Source organism: Triticum urartu, chromosome 3A (genome assembly GCF_056163025.1).
Source record: "Triticum urartu cultivar PI428250 chromosome 3A, HENAU_Tu73, whole genome shotgun sequence".
Lineage (NCBI taxonomy): Eukaryota > Viridiplantae > Streptophyta > Magnoliopsida > Poales > Poaceae > Triticum > Triticum urartu.
Window position 1 is genome coordinate 19,395,551 of NC_141875.1, and position 8,837 is coordinate 19,404,387.

Sequence of the window (8,837 nt, forward strand, 5' to 3'; positions counted from 1 at the left end):
CCAGGGCAGACGTCGTCACTGACGCTTCCATCTATCAGTAGAGACATGACCATCTACTTATGTATGAGACTTATGTCTATTCAATGTATGAGACAAATGACTATGTACTTATGTATGAGACATATGCCTACTCTATTTTAGTACTCTGTTATCCGAACTACAACATCATATTTAGATAGAACACAATGCTCGCAACAAGACAGTATAAACAACTAGATAGAACTACATCTGAATTAACGGTACGTATGACTAAACTTACAACATACATCATAAAAACTACATGAAGTCATCATCGTCATCCTCCGTCGATGCAGAACTCTTGCCCTTCGAGGATGCAGAACTCTTACCCTTGGACGATGCAGAACTCTTGCCCTTCGAGGATGTAGTACTCTTGCCCTTGGACGATGCAAAACTCTTGCTCTTTGACGATGCAGAACCCGAAAGCGGCGGCATGAAGATATCATCTTCGTCCTCGCTCTCCTCAGTCCATAAAAATGGATGCTTTTCTGCAGTCCTTCTGAAAGTTTCACTCTTCGGCTCCACTACCTTCTTCCACCTTGCATGCAACCTAAGAAGTTCTATACGTACCTCCTCATAGGTCCTTTCAGGCCACCCAGACATATGTAATTCATGAGCCAACTCATTCATTATGGTGTCACTACTGGTGAGTTCGTCCCATGGAACTATCCTATTGTCCATCCTGAAATCGGTAGCTAGCCTCAGAAGAGTCCTGCTCATCTCAGGGTGAAAACTACGATCGAAAGGATAATGGGACATCTCAACTACACTACACTGGAATGCTTATCCTCCTCTGTCTGAAGGGGGTTTTATAGGTAGGGATGAGAAAATGGCGGGAAAGAACGACTGCGGTATGGCGGGAAACGATTGGCGGGAAACGGGTGGCAGAAAAGAGTTGGCGCGAACATATGGCGGGAAACGGGTGGCGGGAAAGAGTTGGCGCGAACATATGGCGGGAAACGGGTGGCGGGAAAGAGTTGGCGCGAACATATAGCGGGAAACGGGTGGCGGGAAAGAGTTGGCGCGAACATATGGCGGGAAACGGGCGGCGGGAAAGAGTTGGCGCGAACATATGGCGGGAAAATATTGCGGGGAAAGGATTGCGCGAAATACGTCATAGTTTATAAAAAAATTCGGGGATCGTTCGGGACAAAAATGGTGGCATGCACCGGTCGGCCCACGTCAGGCCAATTAGTCCCTGTCGGCCCATAGCGGGCCAATTAGTCCCTGTCGGCCCACAGCAGGCCAATTAGTCTCTGTCGGTCCACTACTGGCCGACTGGACCTGAACTGGTGGCCGACAAGCCAATCGGCTAGCAGCAAGCCGATAGGATCTCAGTCGGCCTGCTGTGGACCGACTAGGTCCACTCGGCCTGCTGCGGGCCGACGGTGTATTATTTTTGAAAATTATTTTTTGGGCGTAATATTTGTGCAAATTAATAAAAAAATGTATTATTTAAAAAATAGCCTCAATTATAGCAGCAACAAAGGCCACCATGGTCCGGTGTGCAGTGGCCTTTTTTGAATTCAAAAAATGCGCAATGATCAATGCATGGCTGGTCGGATAAAGTGTCTCCTTCACAACTTTTAAATTTGATACACATCGTAGGGAAGGGGGGTTGGTTTTGGATCTATGCACAACAAAATATAGCAAAGTTAGAATATATAAAATACTTAAGTTACTTGGGTTAGTTTGAATTACATATGCAAAGGTATGTGCGCTTACACAAAATGCGCATAAACAAATCCCAAAAACAAGCAGAAAGGTTGATTAGATAGATAAATGGTTGTACCTGCATGACATGAGAATAGAGTAGACATCATCACAAGAGCTACCAAGCATAGAGCTCTTGTGTTGCTCTTGGTAAGTCCCATAAGAAGTGGCTTGTTACTTATTTCTTGTACGTATGTTTGTTCTTGTAGTTTGTATTTTCTACATATGCCCTATGTGTTGGTGTTTATATAACCATGGCCAGACCATGAAGGGTCAGTCCCCCCCTTTCTATTTTTGGCTGGAGATAATTAGTATCTAAATAAACCATTGTATATCCTATGGATAAATTGCCATTAAACTTTTATTGAATTCTAACCTTAAAATATATTAGCATTCTGAAATGACATACATAGAAAACATTAAAATGTATCTTTCTTTTGTAGGGTACATTAAAATGTATCTTAGAGGTAAGAGCGGATCGAGCCCAGCTGGCCATTCGGGCCCCCTCTGTATACTGTAGAAAGTGCTATAGTATTTTGCTTACAAAGGATTTGGGCCTCATGCCAAGCCCCCCCCCCCCCCCCCCCCAACGCGGCCTGGGGCCTATATCAGCCACTGCTTCGAGGCAGCACAAATGGACTGCTATTTAATCCTAATGATTGGTGATTAGAATTAACTTGTGTTAAAAGTAATCTGAAAATACATTGTCTATAATCATTTGTTTCATGATATTGAGAACTTTTTAAATCTCTATCTTGAGATTTGAAAAATTGAAAATGATAAAACTAATTATTTATAGGAGAAGAGATACTATGAATAATCTGTTTTTTAGGAGAACAAGTAGGGAAATTTATTTTTGTATTTCATAAAAGGGGTGTCATTATAGAAAAAGAGAAATATAAAAACTTAAATGACAAAATATTACTGCAACAACAACTGTAGCACATGCATATAAACGCATTATCAAAAAACTCAATACCTAGTATAAAAGTCAACTACACTTATTTCTCCTAGCCTAGTTAGTAATCCAATGCAAAACTTAGTAGTATGTTCTCAAATATGAATACAAATCATTACTAACTGGGAGAGTAACTCTCACAGTTGCATGGAAAATCCATCCTACCACTCGGAGGTAGTTACCCCATATGTCTTATATACTACCATGTGATACTATATATACTACTTTATCATTATAAATATGTTCATATATTATATATAACATATTTTAAAGTGAGTTACATGAAAAAATCGCAAGTTGGCTCATGGTTTTTATTATATTTATGAAATACATATATATTTGTACGTAAAAAAGAACATACTCAAAATATGATGCATACTACCTGAAAAGTAGTATATATAATACCCAAATATTCTTATATACTACATACTACACGTACATACTCTCCGTTTTGATAGATACCACGTATAACATACAAAACTGAAGTGGTGGTAACTACCACCGGTGGTAGATAAAATTTGTCCTATATATATATTTTGCATTCTAAAATATGTGTTTTGGCTTTCAAACAAACAATGTGCATTATAAAGCTTGTCTAATGACATGTCGATGAACCTTGTTTCATGGTAATCATGTCATTACAAAGTCATGTATGTGCATGAAATTCAACACATATTGAATTATAATTTATACCCCTTATATGCTCCACTAGGGCCCCCAGGACGCCCCCAGGCACCTTTTTTAGCACCGGCGGGTAAAAAACGTCCCAGTTAGGCCCCCAAGACGCCGTTTTGCGCCGGATTTTGCAGAAGTTAGCGTCGGCACGCCCACCCCGCACCCAGCCCGCCGGGGGCAGCTGGGGACGCCGGCATTAGCTTTTTGCAGGCGCTGCCCCACTTGCCAGCCTCTCTCTCCCTCCTTTCTCTTCTCCAAGCCCACCCACATGTAGCACACTCCCTCTCTCCTCTCCACGCCCACACTCCCTCTCTCCCCGGTGACTTCTACTCTCCATGTACTACGGGCGGGCGAAGCCGGAGCTCGCCGTGCGTGGGCGGGGCGGGTGCTGGCCCTCGCCTCGCGAGGCGGGGCCGTGGCCCGAGCAGGCAAGGCCGGGATGGGCGAGGCCGAGTAAAAGGATCGATATAGTTGACTAGAGGGGGGGTGAATAGGCAACTACACATTTTTAAATTTTCTTTACCAAATTAAACTTTGCATCAAAGTAGGTTGTCTAGATGTGCAACTAGGTGAGCAACCTATATGATGCAATAACAACAAGCATACAAGCAAGCAAGAGAAGTAACACTAAAGAGCTTGCACAAGTAAAGGTGAGAGATAACCAAGAGTGGATCCGGTGAAGACGAGGATGTGTTACCGAAGTTCCTTCCTTTTGAGGGGAAGTACGTCTCCGTTAGAGAGGTGTGGAGGCACAATGCTCCCCAAGAAGCCACTAGGGCCACCGTATTCTCCTCACACCCTCACACAATGCGAGATGCCGTGATTCCACTATTGGTGCCCTTGAAGGTGGCAACCGGACCTTTACAAACAAGGTTGGGGCAATCTCCACAACTTAATCGGAGGCCCCCAACAATACCATGAAGCTTCACCACAATGGACTATGGCTCCGTGGTGACCTCAACCGTCTAGGGTGCTCAAACACCCAAGAGTAACAAGATCCGCTAGGGATGAGTGGGGGAATCGAAAATCCCTTGGTGGAAGTGTAGATCGGGGCCTTCTCAACCACTCCCGAGCAAATCAACAAGTTTGATTGGCTAGAGAGATAGATCGAGCGAAAATGGAGCTTGGAGCATTAATGGAGCTTGAGCATTAATGGAGCTTGAGGGGGAAGAGGTAGGTTAAAAGGGAAGAAGGGGACCCCCTTTTATAGTGGGGGCAACAATCCAACCGTTGCCCCACCAACCAGCCCCGCACAGGGAGGTAGTACCACTAAAGGGGGGCGGTACTACCGTTGAGCCAGCGGTACTGCCGCTCCAGCTAGTGGTACTGGCGCGCAGAGAAGAGCAGCAGGGATCTGGACCCAGCGCGGTACTACCGCGGTGGTAAGGGCGGTACTACCGCTCCGAAACGGTACTACCGCCTCTACTGCCGCAACTAGTGCCGCAAAACCCGACACGAGAAAAAGAGCCCTCGAGTCGAGGCAGTAGGAGCCAGACACCCCAGCGGTAGTACAGCTGCGGGGTCACTGGCGGTAGTACCGCTGCGGAGCGGTACTACCGCCTGTGACCCTTCGGCGATACTACCGCTGGTAGTGCGGTACTACCGCTGGGACACAGACAAGAGAGAGAGAGAGAAGATCTCTCCGTCGAGGCTGAGGACGAGGCGGTGGTGCCAGGCAGGCTAGCGGTAGTACTGCTGTGGAGTCACCGGCGGTACTACAGCTGCGGAGCGGTACTGCCGCTTGTGACTCCTCAACGGTACTACCGCTGGGTTGTGCGGTACTACCGCTGGAACCCAGACAGGACACAGAAAGAGAAGAGGTCTCTCCAATGAAGTGAAAGAGCTCTGAGGGTGAGAAGCTGATGTGTACGTGTTGATTGCACCCAAGCAATACCCCAGCGGACCCCCTCTTGATAGTACGGTGCCCTCTACGCAACTAGTCCACCGAAAGAGAAACGAAAGAGCTACACCGTCTTGAATGACACTCCGAAGGGAAGAAAACGTCTCGTGCCAAGGATGAATCTGTGAACTACTCAAAGCACATGATTAGTCCGCAAACGTGTTGTCATCAATCACCAAAACTACCTTGAGAGAGATATGCCTCAACAATCTCACCCTTTTTGGTGGATTGATGACAACTAGGGATTTGCACAAGGAAAAGATATAAAAGTAATAAAACTAAGAACTACAAAATATAGACGGGCTCCCCCTGAATGTGTGCACCTAGTTAGAGGAGCATTTGGAAAGCAAGACACACACATTCGGATCAACACTCCCCCTATATTTTATAGTCCAACAATTCTAAGCACATGATATATGAGAGAAGAGTATAAAACAGGGCAAGCATGCAACTCATAATATACTACAGTACTGAATAGACATAAGTAATAAGGTAGCGATAGGGAGCATATGTCTCACACCATATGTCTAGAACTTAGGTCTCACAGGCACCAAACCAGACCAAACAAAGACAACGAGAGAACACACAAGAAAACACAAGACGACACAAAGACACACTCGAAGCACGGCAACAACACAAATCCCTACACTCTCTCCCCCTTTGACATCGAGACACCAAAAGGGCAAAGAGCGACGCTACGACTCCAGGTGATGGCAAGCTGAGGATCTCGAACATCACATCTCAGCATGATCGTCTGCATCTCCGTCGTTGGTCGGAAACTGCTCGGCGTCGGAGTCGATCCAAGGGCAATGCTGATGAATCCATTCCTCCTCTTCAGTGATCTGTCCCTCAGAACCACTGGCAACTGTTGCTCCCAGGTGACGCATGAGCTCCTTGTGGCGCACCCTGGCATGCTTCTCCGCCACAAGAGTCATGTACTGACCATGAGACTCCATGCAGAAAAGCTTCTTCATCTTGCGTTTAAGCTTCTTCGCCCACGAAGGTTTTGCACTAGAGGGCCCAAAGTCCTCCTCGTGATCATCAGTGGCAGCCCCACCCTCGATCTCCATGGCAGCAGCAGCAGCAGACGGACCCCTGGGTTTAGGCGCTGGGGTGCCCCAATTGTCCTTCTTCCTCAGACGCTTGATCTCATGGGAAACCAAGTCTCCAGTTTCCAGCATCACTCTGGGATAGATCTGTGCCCAGGCCCTCTCAATGAGCCTCATGATGAATGGACCATATATCGGGCACTTGCGCTCAGAAACGGCAGAGAGAAGTTCAAACCACATAACATGAGAAATATCCAGGCTCTCTCTAGTGTTTGCTTCCTTCTCATGCTGACAGAAAAGAAGCATGTCCACGAGATATGAGTGGACCATATCCAGATTCCCGATGCGAGGGGAGAGAGTCTCACGGAAGACACGATGAAGAATGTCCAGATACGGAGACAACTCATAGGTTTCCTTCTTAGTCACTGGGTGAACCTTCACAGTGCAGTAGGGCCAAAGGGCTTGCTTGTGAGTGGATGTAGTATTGCGGTGAGGGCGGAAACCTACTGAAGTCTCAAGCCCGCGATCTTCCACATCAGGTAACTCCATGAAGGCCTTCCACTTGACGAAAAGCAACTTGCCATTGGTCATCCAAGTCAGAGTCCTGTCGGCATCCGTTCCAAGATGAACGGTAGCAAAGAATTGAGCCACCAAATCTGCATCGAAATCCTTGTTGAACTGCATGATCCTGAGAATGTTCAGCTGAGTGCACATCTGAAGGGCTTCGCCAAAGTACTCAGGGTCCTTCTCCATGGCATCAGTGTCGATGGAGCGAACATCAACATAGATATTCTTCTTGGCCTTGATCACATCAAAATAGATGGCAAACTGAAATCGGTTCCAGAATGGGCGGTTGACCAAAGTGGGATCTTGGTCCACCTCATAGGGATTGCGGCGACGCCTTTCCCAATACTCCTTGGCAGTCATCTCAGTCACAGTCTTTCCTTTTGGCTTGTTGGCGGATCTCTTCGACTGCTGAGGAGGTGGAGGAGCACTTGCAGATGCACCTGCTGGTGGCGGTTGGGTGCTAGAGGAACCACCGGCTGGCTCAGAGGTGCGGTAGCGCTTTGACGTTGCACGCCCGGGGTTGATACGGCGAGCTTGATGCTCAGGATGTTCATCACCTTGAGCCAAACACAAGAACACGCAAAACAACCAGAAAGAACGAGCATAAGCCAACAAACACAACAAAAGGATCAAGGTAAGGCAGGTACATGATGGAACTTGGCAGGCAGCGGTAGTACCGTGACATGCCCGCGGCAGTACCGCCCAAGCGGTAGTACCGCTCGAGGTCAAGCGGTAGTACCGCTCCAACGAGAGAGGTAGTACCGCTCGAGGCGGGGAAACAGCGGTTTCCTACTACCGTGGTCAGATCTGGCACTACCGGCCTACCAAATTCAAAAATATTCCTACCAAACTCTAATCTAGATAGTCTAGTTGCCTTCTCCAACCTACTCAAGCCTAGATTTAGCCAAAAATCTAGAGATGCAACCACCATTCCCCCTAAGAAGCAAGATCTGAAAACGAGACAAAGGGAGAGAAGGAACGGGGGCAATACCCGCATCCATGGCAAGAGAACGAGGTGGGGATCGACTCCACCGAAGGAAATGGAGAGGGACGCCCCGGAGACGAAGATCCGCTGGAGCCCTCCCGCGGCGTGGCGAGGCTGGAGAGAGGAAGAGTAACGAGGGGGCAAAGTGAATGGGTATGGGGGAGAATAAACCTCCCCCTGCCCCGATATAACCCCCTGGTCCCGTCCCTCAGCGGTAGTACCGCGCTGGGGGGCGGTAGTACCGCTTATAAGCGGTAGTACCGCGCACCACCAGCGGTAGTACCGCCTAGCACGCCACGGCAACCAAACAACATGGCTTAGCTAAAAAAACAAAAAGGCAAGAAGGGAGAGCACACCAGCAAACGGCCAAGACACGCCTCTTCAAGAGAGGGCGGTGGCCGAGGCCACCTATGTTTGAGTCAAGAGGTACGGCGCCGCGAAGATTTTAACCTTGGGCCCATGACCAAAACTCGTCTTTGAAACACAAGTACCATCAACAATGGCTAAAGTGAAAGACTTGATCAATTTATGCATAATGGGGGGAGGAAGAGTTCATTTAGAGAACAACACTCCCCCTATGTCCATGCCTACACCTAAACTAGACAACAAATTGAGCGTGGTGGGGTGTGCAAGGGTTCAAGCCACATTGCTCGAATCAATGATATTTAGCTCATGCCTTAACTCGCGAAATCTTGCTTCATCCAAGGGCTTCGTGAAAATATCTGCAAGGTTATCATGAGTGTTGACATAGTTGAGCTCGATCTCTCCTCGCCTAATGTGATCCCGGATGAAGTGATACCGAATCTCAATATGCTTCGTCTTCAAGTGTTGCACCGGGTTCAGAGAGATCATGATGTCACTTTCATTGTCACACCAAAGAGGCACTTTGTCACAAGTGACACCGTAATCCTTTAAAGTTTGCCTCATCCATAGGAGTTGTGCACAACAACTACCGGCTGCTACATACTCCGC